Source organism: Falco punctatus (genome assembly GCF_963210335.1).
Source record: "Falco punctatus genome assembly, chromosome: 7".
In the NCBI taxonomy this organism is placed as follows: domain Eukaryota; kingdom Metazoa; phylum Chordata; class Aves; order Falconiformes; family Falconidae; genus Falco; species Falco punctatus.
This window is the reverse complement of record NC_137587.1, coordinates 3,600,609-3,624,620: the sequence shown is the minus strand read 5'-3', so window position 1 is coordinate 3,624,620 and position 24,012 is coordinate 3,600,609. Positions and strand designations below refer to the sequence as shown.

The window sequence follows — 24,012 nt, the reverse complement described above, 5'->3', positions numbered from 1 at the left end:
GAGAGAAAAGAAGAGAGGAGAGAAAAGAAGAGAGGAGAGAAAAGAAGAGAGGAGAGAAAAGAAGAGAGGAGAGAAAAGAAGAGAGGAGAGAAAAGAAGAGAGGAGAGAAAAGAAGAGAGGAGAGAAAAGAAGAGAGGAGAGAAAAGAAGAGAGGAGAGAAAAGAAGAGAGGAGAGAAAAGAAGAGAGGAGAGAAAAGAAGAGAGGAGAGAAAAGAAAAAGATGGAGAAAGCAGGTTAACTCAAAGACATTGTTAATGCTCCAGGTCCTTTCCCTCACAGGGAAACTGTAAGACAAGGAGTGCAAGGCTGTGAGCCCGTCCTACGCAGCCAGGAGGAAAGCGTGAAGCCACAAAACCAAGCCTAGGCTGGCCAGCTGGAGAGTAGTGCCCACCAAGCTCCAGCCACAGGAAGGATTTTTCAATCAGTTTCTGTTTCAGGTTCACACTACATTTCTGATTGCATGTATGAAGCGTACTAATTAGAAAACATCATCAGCTTATGCAAAGTATCACGTAAAGCCTGAATACCCCACGAGCAGTGCTGGGCAGTATTTATCCCTGCCAGTGCTGAAGGTGTTTTATTAATGTATGGTTAAAGAAGTCTTCCCTGGAATAACTGGAACCCCTTGGCATATATCTGGGAAACCTGCCCCCCACGTTGGGACGTGGTCTGTGTCGAGGCTGACTTACCAGCCACAGCAGCACAGTCAGGCAGTGCCGCAGTGCTTCACACTGATGGCGCAAACAATTCCCACGGCTGCTGCTTCGTTCCCAACCGGCTCAGCTCGCAGAAATGCTGAAGGCATGCTGACATTGAACGGTTGAAGTCCTTCACTGCCCATCTCCCGCTTTCTCCCCGTGTGACAGCTTTTCCACGAAGCAACGCGACTGGCTGCAGGAGAATATTTCAGCATGGAAATACGGAGACGTGGTAACTGAGGGATCTGCGCTGCGGATATTCAAAGAAGAATGACATGAGGCCAGGCCAACCTTTCTCTCCAGGTAAACACATCGTGAGGGTATATATCTTATTGAGTAAATCCTGCTTACTAATACATCCCTTAACGCAGCAAGCTAAGAGCTTATCTTGTAAGCCTTGTACCATGGCAGTGGCGTGCTCAGCCGAAGAAAAGAGAGTCAAGGAAAGTATTCAGTGCCGTGAGTGGCTAAAGGATGGAAAAAGATTAATATATGAAAAATCCGCCATGGGTCTCAGTTTCAAACACATGAACAAATCTGCCATATGTGCCACCATCCCAGCTGACTGACGGCTCTCTCTGTGGCCACTCTGCCAAGCTATAAAGAAACTGGAACAAAAGTACTGACTGCCTTGTATAAAGCATCAGGTGTATAAGTAAAAAGGGTTAAAATGGGAGACAAACATTTCAAAAGCCCAATAATTTGTGCTTTTGACATTAATTTTAAATATATATATTTTAAAAATTATATTTAAAATTAATTAATATTAATTTAATAATAAGTTAAAAAATAATTTATATTTTAAAATAGCCCTGTATATGTTTTTGACAGTCTCCCTTAAAAGACATTTCACATTTCTAGAAGCAGACTTATGCCCGGCTATAGGTTTCATAAAGCTTTTGATGGTGTAGGAACAGCCAATATTTTGAAAGTGGAACTGAAGAAAAATAAAATTAAGAAAAAAATCGTTAACATCATCCTTGCCTTTTTAGAAGGAAGAAGAGAAAAAGAAAGCCAGTGCACTACAAACCGTGCACATCGGAATTTCCCCCCGTGTACTGTAACCAGAGCTGCTTGTGCAGAAGGCTGGCCCTCGTCCCTCTCAGTCGGGAGTCGGTGGTTGCTGTTGTTAATTACCTGCACGTCAAAGATAGGCTCTACGTGACCAGGACTGAAGCCCAGAATCAACTGGAAAGTGAAGGCTGTCAGCGAGACGCAGAGCTCTTATTAAGGGCTTCTGAGCTGCCCGCCGTACCTCTAACCCCCCGCTGTCACTTCCAGCCACTCCGCATTCCCCAGCGATGTAGATCAGGAATGCTCTCCTGAAATCAGGGAAAAGGCAGGAGAGTTAAGGCTAGACAAAGGGCATGGAGAATCAGACCTGTCTTCCAAAGGGCTGTTCTGGAGACACAGCAGCCCTGCACTGCAGCAGGGAAGGTGAGAAAGTACAAAACCTTCCACAACAGTCAAGGAAACAAAGCAAACCACAGACAAAGCACTTTTCTCTCTCTTTAAAATTACCAATTTTTAAAAATTGCTTTTATATGAAAAAGAGCTTTTGAAGTTCAAATTATTTTTTTTTTTAAAAAAAAAGGTGAAAAAGCAGCATTTTTTCCTATTACCAAAGCCAGTTATTTGCTCCAACTGGATTTTAGCTTGTTTCAAAGTCTCCTCTGCAAAACAATTCAAAAGGATGGTGAAACCACCTGTAAGTGAACCAGAGCTTTGAACCAAAAATCAAAACCAGAAGATATAATGGTTTTCTTACACACACAGCAAGCATTAAAGAGAAAAGACAGTTTGATTACAGGAAACCAGCTGATTTGGGGTTTATTCAGAGTTAATTTTTTCAAAGAATAAGAATTCTGTTTGCTAGATCAAAAAAAAAAAGACATCCTACAATAACATCTTTTCTGTAGCTATTCAAAACCTGAAATCCATTGGATCCAGCGAGAATTTTAGAAGGAAGGAGTTCAGTTTTCTTTCCATACTCCCTGTTGTTATTTCTGGTCATTATGTATGATAATTGTCTGTAACCTTTGCATAGTTTTTTAAACCATTTCCGAGTGGTATCACTGCCTGTATTTTTAATAGCAGAGAGAGGTCATTGTGCATGAGGAAACATCTCTTTAAGTAACCAGGAAAACAAATGCACCTAGCTAGCCATTGGTTAATCAATGGGAACATAACCTGTAATCATTGTGCAGAAATTCTAGTAATTCCCCTTGTTTCTTTCCATCCTTTATGACAAGGGCAGCTGAACAATCTGATAAGCCCTGAGCGTATTAACTGACGCCCTTGGAAGCCCAAGGATCTAATGGCTGTGGTGCAGACAGCTGGGACCATTAGGTCTTATTTTTATATTAGACCACATAAACCTACAGCACTCCTATGACCAGATCACTTCAGCTCCCTATGCATTTACTTATACATTAATTATGGGAGAAAATTGGGAGTAAAGTATCTCACAAGGGTGCATTTAAACTTAATTCATCAGTATTTATAAAACCATTTGAGAGACATGGATGAAAGCTCATCTATGAAGTGTACAAATGGTTATTATTTTCATAACCATTTGCAAGAACTGATTTCCCAGTGCCCCTGCTATCACCCTTGTGTTTCAGCAACTTTGCTGATGGTCCTCAGCAGATACAGTCTCAGCCTGGGTGCCTGGCTCCCATGTGTGCCAGGAGAGACACTGAAACACGGAACATCTTCCCACGAGCAGCAGGAGCAGCCCTTGATGCATCCTAGTGCTGCAATGGAGCTGCATGTTTAATGTCAGTATCGTAGTCTTTCTGCCAACCGCTGACTGACAGCAACAACGGTCGGGTTCAAATTTTACAGGGTCTCTAATAAAATGCCAGCTGGGACATCTGCTCAGAAACCCAGGGAAAACAAAACTCAGTTTTCTGCCTTGACTTTCTCTTAGGCAGGTAAATCAATTGGCTTAACAATGTTATCTTAAAGAGAGGAAAGAAAGGAAAAAAAAAAACCCGATTAAGGAGATAATGAGAGCAATGGACAACTACTCATTCCTGAAGTACAACATCAGGCAACCCTTCCCACCAAGGCAGGTGTTTGCCCAGCCCAAGTGCTTTCCCCTGGCGGCAGCAGCACAGCGCCCGCCGGCTGTACTCACACCTCTGCTCCTGCTGCAGCTCTCGGCAGTGCGGAGAGCTCGGGGCACAGGCATTTTTGGGTACCCACATCAGGCCTGTTTCCCAGCCTGCCCATCTCCCCGGCAAAGTGCAGGCTCAGGGCAGCTTTAACTCACTGTAACAGAGAGCCTGCTCTCCATGTCCTACTATTTTCACCACCTTTCTGCTAAGATAACTAATAAACACACCCAAACCTATTCTTACACAGTAAAATGTCATCATTTGCAGGGTGGGGGCAGATCATGGTATATCTTGGTCTGATGGTGACCTGCCTATCGCCCCACACCCCAGCACATAAACACATCCCATTAAAGAACAGGAGAGCAAATGATGGCCAGAGACAGGTACACATAACCCTTCTTCAGATTGTTTTATCTACCTTGATTTTGAATCGGTCCTGAGGTTGTTGGCCCTTTTCTCATTCTTCCACACTTTCTAAGAAAGTGCCACAACAGCCAAAATAATATGACTGAGCTTATTCCATATGGTACCCCAAGGGTCAGTCAGGCCTGATTTCTGGTCCAGTGTGGCTCAAAGTGCATTTCAAGCAGTGAACTGGAAGCCAAAAGGCATGTTTTCTATGCATTATTAGTTCTTTTGAGTCATCTACCTCCTGGTTTATCACAGAAGATAATTATTCATTGTCACTATGATTGTTCTGATCCATACCCAAGGAAAAGCAGTGCTGCCAGATGGTCTGGGACTGCCGAGGTGCAGACAAACACCACGCAGGATTATGAAACTCCCTGTGCTCTAACCTTTAGCATTATGAAAGGATTGTTCCAAACTGACTAATACACCAATAAATAAGAAAAAAAAAAACACCTAAGAGGTAACCACTGCCAAAAGAATACGTTAAAGGTATCAAAGATCTCGAACATTCTGAAATTGCTGAGAAATCCTATGCCTTTCTGGACCAGGATTTCTCAGGATAAAAAGGCTAAGGGATTTTGCTTAACACAGCAAAAACTTGTCAAGAAAAAAAACACCCAGTGTTTGAGCAAAGGCTCTCTGGTGTAGTAGGAGCCTTTCTAGTGTTTAGAACTGTGTTTTGTATGCATGCTAAGCTTTCTAGGGGTCTTATTTGTGTTCCTAGAGAGCAGCCGGAAGACATCTAGTCAGGCTTAAATGCAATCACCCTTAGTTTAGGTCCGAGGCAGAAAACCACCACCAAAAATGACTGAAGACAGGTATTCCATCAAAAGAAAAAAAATCTCAATCATGAGTTGTTGAAATTGCAGCCTATTTTTTTATTTCTCTACAAAGCAGCATTTGTGCTTACTATGCCAGGTTTTGATGTGTGGTTGGTCTTTAGGCATAAAAAGCCTGATTTTCACAAGTGTCCAGGACTCCAGCTGGGCTCCAGCAGAGGTGCTGTATTCATTCCTCTTGGAAAACCACCACTTATGTATATGAATTGCACGTCATCCCGTTTGTAATTTTTGCATCCCGAACAACCTAACCTTCGCAGTTCAACCCTGATGCCTTGAAGGTTGCACCCATATGTTATTGGATAGGTAATTTACCCTGGATTAGGAAAAAAATGGTCTCCTATTTCACCTGTGACCCTTCCATCCCAAGGCGTTAGTGCCGGCCGGGCAGGGTAAGTCACCGCGGGGCTGGTGGCTGCGCTGGTGACGTGCAGCTGCTCCAGTCCCCAGCCCATGCCGATGGGCAGGGACACATCTGACCTCACATAAGCAAAGAAGCCTCAGCACAGCTGGTGTTTTAGCTTTCTCTGCTATCGTGCTGAAAATCTGTATCCTTCATTGTCTGTTTCTGTTGAACAGTTACAAAGCAGGTGGGTAAACCAGAAATCAAATACCCTTTCAACACATTCCAGTGGCAACTCGCAGGCTAGTGTTTCAGGTCTGAACTATATAATGAAATTAAATGGTGAGAACAAAATAGCAACTTTAAACACAGCAAAACCACAAAGAAAATTATGTGACCATTTTTCTCCACAACACAACCACTGGCACCTGACCGGGAGGTGGAAAATATTCTCATATTACAGTGATGAAGAAGAGGGGGAATGTATAAAGGGTGGAAAAAATGAACCTTAGTGGTCCCAAAAATGTGCATTCACCTCCTGCCCAGTGCAATAGGAGGTTTTATTGACTGTGAGCAATGAGTGAGGGGAGGTCAGTTCATCTTCTAGGGCACCATATATCCTCATGATAAAGCCCACGGCATCATTCACAACTATTAGGACCAAGATGAAGGAACAAACTTTTCATTACTGCAAGTATTTCTTCTGCTTCAAGAGTAAGGCCAATGGAAGAAAGCAAAGGTCTGTGCTGGGTGCCATGTTTACCTGTCTCTGTGCTGCCTGTACTACAGGTAGCCAGCAGCAGAACTAGTATTAGGTCTCAGGTCTGTTGACTTCTGTGTCACCTCCCAAGGAAGCCACCACAGAAGTTTTCCAGATACAAATGCTCACACAGGTCTCCTTGGTCACTTCCCAAGGGCTCAATGAAGAGTTGCAGCTCTCGCTGGAAGCAAGCCTGCACCAGCCAAGTATTTCTATTGGGATAAATTTTAGCTTTAATCTAACTGCATAGCACTTCGCAGTTTTGCAGCTCAAAGATGTTGCACTTTGCAAAATTAAGACCTCGAGGAACTTCCAACTGTTCTAAAAGGCCCATGCTTCTGGTTGTAAGAAATACAGAACTATTGAAATAATTTGAGCTACACTGATCTCACGTATCTGTTTAGGCCAAACAAAACGCACTCTTCAGCTTCGCCATGCCTAAGGACTGTTTTCGTGAAAATTTATTAAACATGAAATTGGGACTATTTTGCAGAACTGTTATGAAGTGGGGAGATGGAAATTTCATCCCAAAACTTCTTGCATGGTAAATGTTTCACCCAGCACTCCTTTTGGAAAACCAATGTATTGCTAAAAAGGTATCTAAAGAGGACCCAGGAAAGTGGTGGATTTTATTCCTCTTAAAAATAGGGAGAAAACTCTCTATAAAATATTGATACTTCTGCATTCAGGCATTTTGGACAACATCATTCTTAGTGCTTCTTAGCACAGTGGATTAAATGACTACCCATATCCTTCATATTTAGTTTCATTTTATGCATTTTGTAAGTAGCTGTGGTTACTAATAATGCCATGAAAACAATTACTATTCTGGCAATCTATATAGGAATCTGCAAATCTGATTATTCAGCAAATTAAATTATTTAGCAAAGTCATCTGATAGGTTTTTCATCTTTAACCTAAACCCACATCTTCTCCTCTCTTACAAAAAGAGAGCTTTAAACATTTATCCTCTCTTATTCTGAAGTGACACCTTTGAAAGGCACTTAGCTCGTGTCTCATGTCATGTACCATTAAAGTCTTATCTCATGCCTGTTAAAGCTCATACATCTTACTACTGATTTCAATGAGATTTACCTCTGACTGTTAATCTCTAATGATTGTTACTAGATTTTTTACCAGTTCCTTTAAAATCATAAAGCATGAAGTGGTACATTTCTAAAAAGATAATTAAATGCAAAATAAATTTGATTTCCCTACTGCTACCACCAAAAAGCCCCTGTAAACTAGCAGTCATTGCACACAAAGAACACAGTTACTCATCTCCATTTATCACATTCATTGCCCTTAAACAGAGACGAGAAACAAGGTGATGTCTATGATCTTTAGGCTTTCTGCAAATCCCCGGCTTTCAACACCTAAATAATGGAGCTCTGTGCCCCAGACGTCAGGAAAACCTCCTCTGGAAATCCACTGGCTAGTTTGCCATGGACGTGAAATCCTGCCTGGAGCTGCACAGCCGTAGGTGAGGATGCTGTTATTAGCCTTCGACGGAGCTCAGAGGCGCTGAAGTTGCTGGGAAATTTGCTATCAGATTCAAGTGGGCAGCTTCGCCCCAATGGTTTCGCAAAGCTCCTCACAGAACTAGGGCCTATTACAGCTTAACAAGAGTAATTTACATGCAACTAATTTGTAATCATGGAGCAAACTATCTTCTAGTCTACCAGACACTTCCTCCCTTAACAGGATTTCCCCCTTGATTTAAATAGAGGCTAATTGAATATTCCATTAACTTTTTTTTTTTTAAATGACTGCTATTTTTAGGCAAAGAAAACTGCATTTTAGTCTATGGAGCCCAGACAATTGAGTCATCTGACAATTTGAGGAGAAAAAAAATTTCTAAATTAATGCTATGCTGCAGCTCATTCAGCTGAGTGCTTGTGTATTTGCAGGTGCCAGGACCACAGAATGTGCAGTGCAGCATTCAGATTAAGGATTATTCTTCTGTTTAAAACATTGCTGTAAGAGAGCCTATGTCTGTTTACTACCAGGAGTCCGCCTATGAGTAGTGCCTATTTCCATCTTCCTTTAAACCTGTCTTGCTGGCTCCTTGCGCTGGCAGAAGACAAACATATTTGGAACTGAATGGAGATGAGAAGGGGGCAGAAAAAACACTGAGCAGTGATGGGAATTTTCATAGGAAAAAATAATTACTTGCAAATTACTACCAAAAATATATTTCTGCTCTTGCTTATATTACTCAGTTCCCTGTCATCTGAGCTTTAAATTAGAAGCATTTCAGCTTGGCCTGATGTATCTTACCATAAACAAACACTCAGTCACCATGACAACCATGTTACTTATTGTAATGCTTTTAACTTCTAGCGATGGGCAGGGCAAGCTTCATTTGCCTTGAATTTATTTAATCCTTCTACTATTCGGTTTTGCAGCCAGTGAACCAAATCTTTGGGGCCATTTTCATTTTCACCCAACTCCACTGCAATGACCCCGGTTCTACCAAAATTAAATTCCATCTTCCCCCCCACCTCCCAATGTGCAAAACCAAAGCAAAAATATTACAAAGTAGGAGACATACAATAGGTGCATTTAGGTACTGGGTACCTCTTTTGCTCTTCTGTACGAACAGCCGTGATGCTCTGGCTCCAAGCAGGGCTCTGGTGCCGGGGCTGTGATTCAGAGGCAGCTGGCACGGTGAGCAGCAGCAGGATGCGGCGCTGTTTGATGTAGCTCTAAGAAACACCTACACGCTGCAGGGAATGGTGAGTCAGATGTCAGCAGCTTCCTCTCTAAACCACCACAAAACAAAAGGCTCAGTGCAAGGGTAATGGATTAAAATGGACTAAAAATTAAGTTAAAGCTTGAGCTAGATCATTTCAGATTACATAGCTGTTACAGCCACCGCAGCCCGTGCAGGTCATAAGCTGTCTGTGCCGTCAGCCGTGGTACAGCGGTTGGCTCAGGAAGAGGTTACTTTAGCCGGTGATGACTCCAAGGATCCCGCTGGGAATACCGTGTGGGCACGGCGTGCGTGGGTGTCCATGCACTGCGGTTAGGTACCAGCCGGTGTGTCATCACCACCTAGCACAGGAGGGAAGCAAGGCTTTGGGGCGGAGGTTTATGAAGCTGGGGTGGTGGTGGCCCCTACCATTCTCAAGGTATAAGGTGATACTGACGTACAAGTTCCTTATTTTTGACAAAAGATTGATTCATCTCATACCTCTTGCTTTTTTTTTCGCGCACAGATTGGTGTGCCCACAGACCTACTCATCCCCTGCATAAGCAGAAATAACAAGCTCGATGCCCAAAGCTCCAGTGACAAGGTTACTCCTGGGGTTGCACCTTGCAGTCTCAAACAGCTGTCCCCTTGCTCACAGCCTGCCTGGTGCTGGGCTCCATGGCTGTTAATCCCAACTCCAAACCATCTACAAATGGCTCCAGCGTGAAACTCTGTCACAGGGGTTTGAGTTACCACGTCTGGCAGCATGCCCTGCCGTTACAGGTGTGGAAGAACCAGCCACCCTGATTTCCATCATGACTTTCACAGACTCCGAAAGCGAGGGCGGCAAGAATTCATGTTTATCCATCTGAGAGAAATGAAAGCCCCGATTTCGAGGGTCTTTGACACCACAGGGCTGGAGGGGGGAGGGAGGGCTGGCTCCCATCCTTCACACATTTCTACTCACATGATGTGCACGTTGCAGCTGTGTTTACTGTAATTATTTTCTTGTGATCACTGAGGCAGAACATTTCCCCACTCTGCTGTAGTTAGGGTGAGAAAGGAAAAGATTGTGTTGAAGTGTTTGCATCAAATAATCCAGCTCTGTTTTATTTTGCCAGTTTATGTAGACCTACTATCAGAGACTTTTTGGTGACAAACACCCCTTTGCACACACTGCGGGCTTGACCTCTAGTAGTGTCTGAAACCTGTGAACAGATCACTGTTAGCCCAAATATCCTCCAAGGAAATATTTCCTATATTGCTGCTTTTGCTTGCGCTCTTTGGCAAGCTACACCATAAATCACATGTTATGTATGTAAGGACAGAACTTGACTCCCATAACTAACCTCACACGCTCAGCTGCTGAGTATCGCATTACACAAACTACAGCCTGAGTTTCCTTACTGAATAATTCTCACAAATCTAATAATTAACAGATCCAAGATTCTGCAATCTGTCAGCCAACAATTCAGCAAAAGTGGAAATCCTTCAGATTGTTATTCGGGGAAAATCCTGCTTCCTGCCTTGCATACAGAACTTTTTTAGCATCACGCAGCTTGTATGGAGCACTAAGCACTGGCCCGCTTACACAGACCCTTCTCATGTACTCTGTCACTAGGTACCTCTGTAAGCCAGTCTCCAAGTGGCCACAAGGAAAGTGTTTCTTCAATATCAATGTTTTTACTGTAAGACTGTGCAAAAATGATTTGGAGGTGACAGGGAGGGGTACATCAGAGCTAAACCAGACAAAACAGCACAGAAAAAACCCAAACGTAAGTGCCTAATATTTGTAAATGGAAGTTATCCAAAGTGATTCTTTTTCTACCAGTCTCTTCCATCAAGAAAAAAGGTTTAATAAAAAGACCTATAACCAAAACAAAAGCTTTTACAGGCTTGTCTAACCACTGGCTGTGCTTTGTCTTCTGTGGTGAGAACACGCATGAACAGCTTAACATGCCTGTCACAGACTATTTGTGTTTAATGCACCCTTGAAACGTACCGCACGATTCATTCATAAAGTCACCATGTTCACGTGGACTTTCTGCTGGGTCTTTCATTACCTGAGCCCGTACATCTCGTCAAAACACAAATGACATGTGACACTTCCATTTAGAACCGAAGGTGAAACTCCCGCTCGCTGCATCGAACTCACCTTGCATTTCTGCTCTAAAACAAACACAGCTTTCGGCTCGCCACCCTCGGGCGCTGGGCAAGTCTTCCTCCTGATTTCAAGATATGGGAGCCTTGGGTTTGGTCTTAGTCTCCATGGAATGCCTGTTTATATCCAGTTCTGCACTAGCAGCCAATAAAGGGATTTCCTGCATGTTTATTCTTCTTTAATGACCTTTAACGGTCTTAAAATTAATTTCTGTCAGAATACTGCCCTGCCTCATGGACTGTACCATTAGGACTGTTCACCTCAACCAATTCGTCTACAGGTCAGTCTCTGAACACCAAGACAGCACCAAATCTGCAAAGTATTTAAAAAAAAAATGTAGAAAGATAAAAACATCTCACACTTATTGAGGAAAAAATGAAACTGTGGAAGCCAGAACTCAGGTTTGATAAGCAAGCAAAGGAACAACTGCTTTTTCAATACACCTGTTTGCAGATCAAAAAGCCTCTCAGTTTCCCTTGGATAGATGCTCCGCTTCTCCACTTGTCCAGCACCCAGGAGGTTCTCAAGTGACTGCCTTCAAGCTGGCTAAAGCGAGTGTGTACGGGCTGTTTCACAGTGGTTTTCTATAAAAAAAAAAAAAAAAAAAAAAAAAAAAATCACACAGCACGCTTCCTATTAATCAAGATTTTGTTATCTCAGAAGCCATACAGAACTGTCATCCTTCTAGACACCTGACTGATTACTGATGACAGGGGATATGAGTGGGCAGGATGGGGACAAAACAGCTAAAAAAAAAAAAAAAAAACAGAATTAACTTTTCAAGCCAGTCCTATGCGGTAACTGTACATTTGTGCTTTTAGGATTTGTTGGGAACACAGTTCAGCCTTTTACCAAATGTTGGCAGTTTGGTGTGTGGAGTCTTGTAACAGCTTTAGTCACGATCCGACTGCTTTAAGTCATGCAACAAGTTTAGATTCATTACTTCTGTTACTTGTTTTATTTTCCTTTGACAGCAACGTATAGAAGATACACAGCCACAGAGAGAAGTTTCTCCTCTCACTACCTCTACAGTTCCCTTTGTCAGGAAAGCCCAAGAGCTGCAGTTTGTTGGGTGTTGAGTATGATTTGTGCATGTGTCTTTAAATCGTTGTTACATTTACACTTGACAGGGATTTAGGTGGTACAAGGCTGGCAATCTGTTATAGGTCCTCTTGTGTTACAGGAATCCTCATCTGCTAAAATCCCTATTAAGCAGCATCATTATCGCCAGTACTACTCCTCTGTTCAAGTCCATTGTCTCCCATATATTTTTGCACCTTAGGAAGTCATCAACATGATTTCAGTTCTCTCACAGGGGGTACAAGTGAGAAAACAGTTTGGATGGGGAATGGAAGCTGGACAAGCATTCCACTAAATCAAAGATGCCACTGCTGCATGATGCTGAAAAGCAGAAAGAGGATAACTATGATCATGTTTGCATTAACGTGCACAAGAATTACAGTGATGCAAGTAGAAAATTTCAGGACAAAGCTTACTTTTATGTCAGTATTTTAGAGCAGGGAAAGGAGAAAAATAAGAGAAAAGCGTTGGTCTTCTATGATTCATTGAAAATAGGTGAATAAGTGTCTCAGTATAAGGCTGGATATTGCAGAAGTGAATTATTCAAAACAAAAACCAAGCACTTCATAGGAAGAGTTCACGGAGGGAGTGCTTGATAGCAACAGCCAAGAACAGCAGCGTGTTATCGAGATTATTCTCACACCAAATCCGAAACACAGCACTGCACCAGCTAATAAAACAGTTAACTCTGTCTCAGCTGAAACCAGGAGAGGGACCTTCCAAACTTAAGCCAGTTAGCAAACGTTAACAAAATTTGGATTTTGTACCCCCCAGACCCACCACCATTATCGGACTGAATCCAGCGGTGGAGTGTGCTTGAAACAGTAAAGTGTTTTTTTTTTTTTTTTTTAATTTGGTTGCCCCTCCCACCCATTGTTTTGGATTCATTCTTTCTGTGGGAAATCTACAACCCAGGGAATCGTGAGATGCAAAATGCTCTGTCTGCAGGGCAGGCACATGGTACTGAGCATGACCTACCTCCTCCAGAACTTTTCTGTCTGCGTCACTGCGTGCTGGAGTGGAAAAGAAGGTCCTTTCAGTGGAAGCTGGCAGATAGTCTCCAAAACCTCCTAGAGGAGAGCCTGGACACAGACAAAGCTCAGGCAGCTACTGGTGGATGAAAGAAGTTGCTTGCTGGGAAGATATGCGCCAGGACTCCTAGAAGGAAAGGTGGAGCAGAGGTTGAGGAGATGCCCACCATGGGGCCTCCTGCTTCATACAAGCTCCTGCGAGAGGCTGTGCCTACCTGCCATGCAGCAGGGACCCCCCCTCAGAGCAGCCATGGTCAACAGCACGTTTTATCAGGTCTACTGGAGAGAGACAGACAGCAACCAGCTTCACTCCAAGCAGGCAACCGGGGCACGACCAAGTCCCGAGAAGGGCATACAATTGGCAATGTGAGGTGGAGTGGAACAACTGGTGGATGCAGCACTTGTGCACAGCTCGCAATCTCCAGTCCAGCCATGGAAGGAATTTGCTGAACCAACATAGATACAGCTTCCATCACCATCTAGAGTTCAGAGTACCTAACCCAAATCATTTTTGTTTCACATCAGTTTCATTCTACATTGGCTTTACAGTTTTTCAAAGCTGCAATTTCATGATTCATCTCGATTGACTGTTATAATAGCAAATCTTTTAAATTAGTACGGTTTGTTTGCACTACAGAAGCGGGAACAGTCGTGTGAAGGAACCTACCAGCACAGTATGGGATTTTTCCTACATTCATGCCAACTCAAACAGATGTATCAGTCCTGCGCTACCCATTAACATTTTAAGTGTCAGAAGATACCATTTGCTTACGTACTGAGAATATATAATTAAACAGCTGGCTAGTAAAAGAAACAGCTCACTGAAGAACACGTCGAAAGCAAACTGCTAATAAATACATTTGAAGCACAGAGTAGTATATTAACTCATTTACGTGAAAACCAGAGGGAACTATGATTTGCTATGATGAGATAGCTTTGGGGCTTTTTGTTTATTTCAATTTACCTGGCACGCTACTACATTCAAATGGCGTTAAGGAGGATTTCAGAATATACATTCCTGACCGATTAAACTATATTTAAGCCGTGAACTTAACCTCATGTTTATTAATGTTCTGCCTGCAGTGCCCCAGCACTGCAAGCTGGCAAGACAAAACCCGTATTCCTTCTCACGCGGTTTGTGCTGGGAGATTTTGAACACAATTATTAGGGGTTGGGGGGAGGCTGAGATGAAATCCACAAATTTATTATGAGCAGAGAAACAAAAATTGTTCATTACATTTTTTTTACATTGAGGAATAACTTCGTGGAAATAACTATTCCATTTGCAGTGCTTTCCATTAGAAAGCCGGCGCTACCCTCGGGTATTTCACCACACCTGTAAGAGCTGCTGTCAGGTACCATAACGGCAGGGGAGCATATGATATAGGTGAGCACATTATTATATTCTGGATAATTGGGAAAAGTTGCTGTATTATTTTACTCTGAAAAAACTTAAGTATATATGCTTACATTTAAAATTTGAAAACAGGAAAAACCCCCTCTGTTCAGCACTGTACTGATCCTCAAGTACTCTTGAAAGGCTTTCACACACATAGTTGCTCTCTTACTCTGAACACTGCACGTGTTCTCCAGCAGTAAGCCCAGCTCACTGAAAAAGAAAATACACCCTGTCAATAGAAACCATGGTGCTGAAGAGGAAAGTTCTTAACAGACAAGCAAAAGTAAACATTATTTCCTGCTACAAACACAGAGTACTCGATAAAATCACGGCTGAGGGTTGCTGTAATTCGCAGCCAGCTACAGCAAACAGCACTGTGCACCTGAGGCCCCCACTGGCACCTGCAACACCCATCATTTCTCATCAGTTGTTCACCCCAAACTGTTAAGAGTGAGATCGTGGGCACTTTCCCATTTCCCATATTTACATAGCATGGAAACACCTGCAATTTCCAAAAAATTTTACAAACCTATTTCTCCTGCGTTCAGTCTCTACTTAAGAATCTGCCCATTTCAGCAGGTATTTCTAAATCTTAGTGACATTTTCTAACACAGTTTTATTTATAAGGATTAGCTGCAAAGTGTCTTCCAAGTGTGTTACAGACACGAGCAGTAAGTGACCAGTTAAAGGCAGGTCTTTAGGAAGAATCATAAACAACAGTAAGTAACATATTGGACTTGATTAGCTATCTGGATATGAAATGTCACTGAAATCATCTCAATCTTTTTTTCTGCTAGCTATAGATCTGGAGGAACATTCAAGCATCTTTCCTTCGTTTCCTTCTACTTGCCACAGAATTAAACCCCTCCAACAACAGCAGCATGACTTGTAAAACAATGATTGCTATTCACAAGGAAACTTGTGGGTTTTTATTATTCACAAGAAAAATCACAGTACGTATCTGCTTTTTGATGTGTAAGAGGGGAGCTTCTGAGGCTTGAACAGCACCGTAGAAAGACAGGAGCCTGAGTGTCTCTAAATTTGCTGTTCACGTACCCAAATTCTTCGCAACTTGGCCCTTGCAGAAGTATTTGCAGATGCTCAAAGCAAGGGCAGACCTACCAGATGCGGCTTGCCCGGTGCTCCCCAGGCGGAGCTCTGGGGGATGAGGCAGCCCATAACCGTGCTGCACACACCTGCCATGTCAGTACTGGGGCCTGATGGAAGAGGTAGCTTTTGGTGGGGGTAGACCAAGCCAGAAAAAGTGAGACATAGGCCAAAGTGTTGGAAGGCTTCATTGAAAAGCTAAACACAGAGAAGACTGCATGTAAAAATGGCATGAATTAAAAAAGGAGATTCAAATATGTCCACCAGCACCAGAGGATATTTGCAGTCACTGATGTGCTACAAAACACCCAGCTCAGACTCACCTCACTGAAATGCAGCTTCTGCCATGTTTCCCACCATTGCTGCAAGTGTTACTGCTCACACAGCAGGTTGGGTTGATCTGAAGAACCCAAAAAGCATCTTGGAATAAGTGGTCAAAGCAAAAGAGAGCTGTCCCATGGAAGCAGATATCAGAAATAAGATTTTAAGGCACATTTTCTTTTCTCCTTTACTGTACAGTCTCAGCTAAAGTTACAAGCATGATAAGAAAGCAGGGGGAAGAGCTCGCAGGATCTCTTTTCAGAAAAGGCTGTTGCCTGCAGATCTGGAATCCTTTGTTCAAAGAGAAAATTTAGGAATGGCCTAAGCATCCCTGGGCAAACCATCGCTCTGCAGCACGGAGCTGTTACAAAGTGCAGTGGTGAAGTGGAGTTAGTGAGGAACAACAGTGGCCAGACCATCACTGTTCAGCGACAAATGGGGGATGCAGCTCAAGGAGCTGTCAAAGAGCAAGCTACTGCCATAGACATCAACTTGCTACTTTACCTGTCAGAATAATTATTTTTCAAAGAGAAATTAAGGCAAAAAGGAGCCTTGAAATACATACCGTGCAATTTTTTAAACTGTTAGTTTTACCGGATTGTCGACTTGTTTTTATCAACAGAACAAGGTATTGGCTTAGGATTGCACCTGGAACAGCCTGGTGAGATGTCTCCACAACCCCTAAAGATCAGTTGTTAACAGGGCTGGGAAACTTCATCTTTCACCTCCTGTTTCTGGCTAGGAGAAAAGAAAAATCAGGAAGAAACATTATAACCTTCCTTTATATCAAACTTGCATTAAAATCACTGTTACCTGCCAGCTGATAGTCAAGACTTTACACTGACATTTCTCTTCAATTCTTTCTACATTTGACACTGTTCCAGTCGTGTATTTTTTTCAGTTGTAGTCAGATTGTCCTTCTCAGCTAAAGCTTGAGTAGAAAACTGCTGACTACAAATGTGAGTGACATCAGATGAGAATGTAGTTCTAAATTTCATATTTCGTCATGTGCATACAGATTAGGAGGCATGTGCCCGTTTTGGGACTGATATATATGAACACAAATAAGCAGCCCACCCAGTGAGTACTGCACTCTGCAGAGTGCAGGATCCTTTATTTCCAGTCTTATGGAGAGTGAGGATTCTCGGCTTCTGCTTCCAATCCAGTTGAAAAAAGCAGCTCATAGAAGACTGTTTAAAATTTGCCCATCTGAATGGTTTGGCAGAAAACCTGAGCTTTGGGAAAATGCAGCATGTTTGCCCTGTATTTACCTTTGAATTTCAGGGAGGATTAAAATATTCGCCATAAGACGGTAGCATTCCTTATTGATCTTCAAAAAAAATCTTATTGATATTTTAGCCTCTTTAGATGTTAACTTCGATGCTTCTGAAATAATAGTTTCTGAAGGATAAAAATTAGCAGGGCTCGTTAAACAGCCTCGGATCACCCAGACCTGTTTGAACAACCTTGCCTGCTACACTTGTGCTCAGCTTGGGACCTTGATGACAGAAAGCCAGCAACTAACGTTGGGTGAAGAAAGAAGATGAGTAACCTGCTCCTTTAGCCAGTGAGGTGGCTGCACTGGACAGCCCGTCCTTCCCTGTGACTAAATGCAAAAATTCTTAGGAAAGGAAGCAACAGACCCTCTTTTCAGAAAAGATGCGATCTGTGACCCAACCAAGGCAATACTGCAGGGCGTTTCACTACTCTCTATAGTAGTTTTTCAACTGTCGTCTTCTCTGCTCCCTGTTCAGGCAGAAATACCTATAGTTCCTCTAGTGCCATTTTAAATCAACCCTGTGTCAGCACACCAGTGGTCCAGAACTGTGCTGGGACTAATCTTTCTCCTGCACAATGCAGTGGTGTCTGTCTGTTCCACCAGAGGGTAAGCACAAACCATTTTTTTCTGGGTTGTGAACAACATAACATCATGTAATGAGAAATGGAGAAAAGAGGAGCTTATGTAAAGAGCAATGGGGTATGATCTCCACTCCTGTTTTGGGAGGCAAAAAAGAAACCATACAAGCAACAAAGAACAAACGTTCTGAAGGAGGGAGAAAAAAAATCAGCGTGCTACTTCTAGAAATATTGTTTTCAAATGTGAGAAAAATAGATTTCACGGGAAGAAAAAAAAAAGTCCTGCATCCATAAAAGCTACACAAACGTCAGAGGCAGTTTTCCAGAATTGCTGTGTGACATCCAACACTTAAATCAGAGGCTCCTTTACCGTATCACCTCAAAATATAAATTTAACATGGTGCTTTTGGTAGAGCTAAAAAGCCACAGATGACACAGAAGCATTAGCAAGGTCGCGGCAGGAGTGCCTGTGCAACACAATTCCTGTTGGCAGAGTTAAACAAGCATAACCCGTATTTGAGCTTTTGCATCACACCAAAAGTGGCTGTACCTGTTTGCCCTGGGCTTGTAAATTTGTGGAAGTGTCAGCAGCAATAGGAAAGCCATGGCTTTGCCGGGACCACGTGCTCAGAACAGAACTTTTCAAATGAATCTTTAGAATGCAGTTCAGCTGCACTTGAGCTAAAGGCAGCATATTCCCACCATCACTCATGATGAATTATGTTTCCCAAAGTCATTATAATTTAAATGTTATATGACTACTGCTTAAGTACTATGCATCCACTTCCTGGAAAATAATTACCAGGTTAGATGAAAGGACGAATCATTATCTCCACAAAATAATTAATTCCCCACCCCCCAATCTCCTGTTCCTGGTCATTATTAAAAGCAGAATACGTGTTCATCAATGTAAATACAGAAGTCAACCACCGTTCAGGAAAGCCTTGCAGAGTGAGGCATTTTGTTTGGGTTTTGGCTGTGGTCTTTCAAGCACTTGTTTCATAAGAATTTGGTCAAAATTGCTGTTAGTTGTGCAATGTAATGGTCATCTATGCAACCACTTGATGAATCCGGGAGGAAATGATACAGGCCAGATTTTTAACACTTCTACATACACATTAATCCACAAAAATGTCATAAAGTGGTTTTAATGTCATTTATTACATGCATAAGAAACATTATTTCTGCATATATCTATTCCTGCTAGCAGCCCATTCCCTACTTGGGTCCGAGGAATAGCTTGCAAAAAAGATGGGCAGGAGTAGGCTGCTTCTATCAAAAAAATATATTTCTTCCCACTTCCCCAAGGGCACATTAGTTCTGGTTTGTATGTCAGAAGTACCAAGATCACAGGTCTAGGAATCACACCCAGACTGGTACCCACTTAGGCTACCACATGCTACGTACAGATCTACCTGAGGAGCATCAAGGGGAAGTCCACAACATATCCCACCAAAAAACACAAACCACTTCCCAACACCTTCAGCAAAATTAAGATCTGCAGTAAAGACCAAAAAAGTCAGTTATGATGTGTCACAGGAAGCAATAAGGAGACGCCAATGCCACAGGTCTCTAATTAAGTTGTTGCTATTATAAATGAAGCTGTATCTTGAAGTCCTTAAGCACCAAGAGACACAAAGCACACAGGTGGTTCTCAGGTCAGAAACGTTAGTGCTCTGAGAGAATTTCACACACAAAGGAACTAACTCTCAACAATAACTTCCATCAGATATTGCCCCCCCCCCCCCCAATCAGGCAGATTCATCATCCATGGTACATCTGAAATGTTTTTCCTTCTTTAAATGTTATCCTCCTTCCATCACCCCACCTTGTCCCTGAAATGTAACTTACAACAACTCATTCTAAATCTCTCTCTGGCTAAAGAAACCAGGGTTTGCTTCAAATACCATGTCCCCCAAATCATCCCAGTGGCTTTATATGCCTCTATTGTCATTTAAATCCCTTTATTGACAGCAATTTGCAGTATTCCAAATCAATGCTTACTGAAAGGTAAAAGCAGGCTCACATCGGCTAAAATCCCTTTTTAGAGATGAACAAGCTGAACATTTCCTAATCATCACACAAGCCAACCCATCCAGCCAGACATTTCTCCTATTCTTCAAATTAGCAAATCCAAGGTTTCAGGCAAATACTGTTCTTTAAGTGTACTCAGTGAACAATCTGGCATTTTATGTGGGTGAGCTCCAGTTAGAACTCCATCTAATTCTCCTTATAGAGGAACTTTGTCTTTCTTTTGAGGCCAAGACCTGCCTACTTTCTTTTTTTCCATTGACCAGCGTGGTTCTAGACAAACCACAAAGCTATTTCTTCTCCCACCATCAAGAGTCCCTCAGCTGGAGATGGATGCAAATTACACCCCTTCCATGCTACTCTCAAACCTTGACAGGTTAAAAAAGCAAGCAGCATGGGGCTAGGGACCTTCTACTATGGAATCACTTTTTTTTTTTTAGCAAAATGATTCTGTAAGACTAAAGAATCTCTTTTATAAGGACTTTGTCCATTTAGCCCTGGCAAGCCAAAGACAATCGGGTTGTAGTCTTTCATTCTGGGGAGACAGACTCAAGTTCAGGGCTTCCCAGGGAGAAGCAATGGGTACCAGGTTTCGGAAAGCTCGGTGCCCCCTCCCCAGAGGAAGCGCAGGTGGCACCGTGCCCCGGCTGGCGCTGCCTCTTCGGAAGCATTACAGAAAGCCTGGCTTGAGGCAGCCCTTCCTCTCCCGGCCCCTCGGGCTCACCACCGTAGCAGTGAGTCCCACAGTTTTACTGGGAGTTTAGTGCAGTTTTTCTTGTGCTTTGGTTTCAGCAGGCGGGCAGTTTGTGTGCGTTACTATGAAATGTGATTTGATGCTCCATAGCTGAGACTGGAGCTGGATAAGTTTCCTCTGCGCTTCTAGGCCATTAGTTTTCCAACCCAGAGAATAATGAGGCTGAACTTGCTACAGACAGGCTCCCAGGTGAATGCAACAAATGACAGGGTAAATTACAAATGATTCCATAGCAGAAGCTCCCTAGCCTCCTGTTGCTTGCTTTTTTAACCTGTCAAGGTTTGACAGTAGCATGGAAGGGTTGTTACCTGCATCCACCTCCACCCTCCAGCTGAAGGACCCTTGATGGTGGGAGAAGAAATTAAAAGCAAGGGACAGGCAAATGCTGCTAGATCAATAAAACATTAAATGGCCTCTCATTCTGCAAACTCTCCAAGGTAATGTTCAGACTTGAGCAACCCAAAAGATATCTGATAAAATTAAAAATTTACTGAGATCTAACTACTAAATCTCAGTTTTGTAATTTTTAGATGACAGGGCAAAAGGAAGATAACTTTGCGTTGGAAGGACTCAACATCAAAAGTTGAATGAATCAAAACCAGCCAAATCGTCCTGTCTGTCATCACAGAAGACTTCACGTCTATTACAAACAAATTGTTTTGGGAAGTCTTCTGTTGGCCAGTTTGTTTTTCCTGCATCATGATGTAGATGTACAGTTCTGCCAGCCTATGGATTTCATGTTTCCCAGCATAGTCCCAGCTTGGTATAGATCAGACCCCTTCTTGCCTAAAGAGACTCTGGCTGTAACGTGAAGGGATGCCCTGAACAGCATTAGCAGGAAAGGAACCTCTGATATCTGCACTTATTCTCCACCTGCTCCACACTTTTGTCAGAAATTAGGAGCCCAGGTCACAAGCTGGTGCTTTGTGCAGCTTTTATCTAGCAGAGTGCTGCTCCTAATATAAATAATAAGTAGGAAATGCTAGAGGGTAAGTAGCACTGACAGACTTTGTAAAGTCTCTTTTTTTAGGCTGCTTTATAAGCTGAGGCTTAATAAGACTCCTACCTTAAGCACTGTCATCCTCCTCGGACCTGAGATGAAGGGAAATGTTCGCAACCAAGAGGAAGCACTAGAAGTGATCTTTTCACCTACACGTTAGAAGGGATCCCAGAATGAGATCAGACTAGCTGAGGTAACCACAGATAGAACACTAAGCCCGAAGGTTAGAACTAGTTTGCTTATCAACACTTTGCTAATTTAGTAACACCCACTCACACCTGGAATGGCAAAGGTCTCCATTAGCAGTCAGGTAATGAAGATGTGCTGTGCCCTGGCCCCACGGTGGGTCACGCTGAGGTTCCTGCCTTTGCTGCCTCTCGACATAGCAAACCCAACAGCTTGGGCAAGGCTCAGCACCTAGTGGCCCAGACACGTATTCGCATTTCTCAATGTTGCAAAGCTTATGAGGATTCCAGCATGAAGATGCTTATCCTCATGTGTTAAGCACATTCATGATACTACTTTGGCACTTCTTTAATGCAATACTGGCTTTAGAGTATTTCAATTCAGCATTTTCAATGATTAACATTTCCCGTAACATTCTCATAAAATCAGTTCTATGGGATAACTGGAACGAAAAGGGACATTAATTCCTTTTGGTTTGGTCCCCTGGGTCATATCTGGGGTCATGACAGTATTTAAACTTTGACAAACAGAAGATGCCTGGAAACAGGTTAATATCTGCCTAGGGACTAGGAAAAAGAAGTCAAGATCTTTGAAGAAGCTGTTTAGCAACAATAAGACAGAAAAAAAAAAACCAACCCTTGAATGTTACAGCTACAAACATGAATCTGAAACTATAGGCCCGTAAATTCCTTTGGGCAGGTTATCTGGAGAAAATGGGTGATATATAGGTAACTTCAAGCATAAAAGTTTTTTTTAATTGCTTTAAACTAAAACCAAGTCTAAATAACATTTCCTTGTACGTAGCGATCATATTCAAGACAAATTCATCTGCCATGGATTTTTTTAAGAAATATTGATTCAGTACACAGATTTCCTCCACAATAGCTCCCTCTGCCAATAAATCAAGAGTTTATTACATTTCTACAGTTCTCTTGGGAGGAGTTTAGAGGGTTTTCTTCTTTTATAATACAGCTGTGCCTAGTTCTAATAACTTGCAAAACAGCTAAACTCTAGCTACACTGGAGTCACATGAGTTTCCCCAAATTGCATCACTGGCTCTCCTGGGAGAAGTCTCAAGTAGACCTATCCAACATAATTATTGTTTACAATGAGTTTCTATATTTCATAGAAAATGAAATCTTATTTTCTGCTTATGCAAAAATCTCACTTGCATGAAAGAGGTGGAGATAAACAGTGTTTAGCAATCACAGGATTAACTGCTCTCCTGAAAGGCATCTACATTCCTAGTTGTATTTTGAAACATAAAAAATATATGATGGGAGTTTTCTTTTCCAAATCTTCATCATGTTTTGAGAAGTCCGTTTGTTGTATGTTGGGTGTTTTTGCACTTCATCCATCAGAACTGTAATGTTATGTCCATTTTCAAACCAGATGCCCGTGGCTTTCCCCCATTACCTCTACCTCCAGGGAGGATGAACATACCAGTACCCACCATTTCAAACAAACCAGCCTTGATCTCTGCTCACAGCAAGAGACCTCAAATCCCTTCCAGCTTCTCACCTCTGGCACAGGGGTCAGTGCCAAACGCAGTTATGATGCCACCATCCCCTCCAGGGAAAAAACTCTCAACCAAAACGGCCCATGCCCCAGGCATGAACCTGGGTACTGGCATCTTCTCAGATACCACCTTTTCAATCAAAGTATAACCCTCCTGCAGCCTTACCAGCTTTGTCCCTCCCCGCTTATCTCACACAGCACACTAACCCACGTAGTGGCGCCCTTCCCCCGTCCCACCACCGCCGCTGGCTCACCCATCTATCTGATTTTCCCACACTCCCGTGGCCTTCCCACTCCACATCACCCACCCGCAGAATGGCACACACTTGGTGGCAGAGATAAAAGAGCCCCTGAATGGAAGGGAAGGAGGAGGGGAGGGGGGCAGAAAAGAGAGAGAAGAGAGCAGGGCAAGAAATGTTACCATATGGTGAGGGACAGCCTGGTGAGCCAGCCTTGGTGGGATGGGACCTCTCAGGCGGTGGGTCCCAGTTGGGTCACGTACCTTTAGGTGTCTCATGGAGCACGAAACACATTACAGCCATCGGATGCCCAGCAAGCACAAGTGACAGAGCAATTCACATCACCAGGACCTAGGCAGACACTACTGACTTCTCTCCCCAGTACTCCCCATAGTAGGGAACACAAGCTAGCTGTCCAAACTCATCTAATGAAGGTTTCTAATCACAGGTGTCCCAAACT

The 24,012-nt window shown here is 42.8% G+C and overlaps 1 long non-coding RNA gene across 7 annotated transcripts in view; it reads right to left on the bottom strand.

The window, feature by feature from the left end:
• LOC308067360 overlaps positions 1 to 22,527 on the bottom strand; it is a 35,688-nt gene extending 13,161 nt beyond the window's left edge. For 4 of the 7 annotated variants that reach the window (XR_013929568.1, XR_013929569.1, XR_013929570.1 and 1 more), the window contains exon 1: positions 690 to 22,527. This is a non-coding gene — a long non-coding RNA (uncharacterized lncRNA). The remainder of the gene's footprint in view (positions 1 to 689) is intronic. The other 3 variants (XR_013929572.1, XR_013929573.1, XR_013929574.1) reach the window with 3 other exon arrangements.
• Positions 22,528 to 24,012: the final 1,485 nt, after the last annotated feature.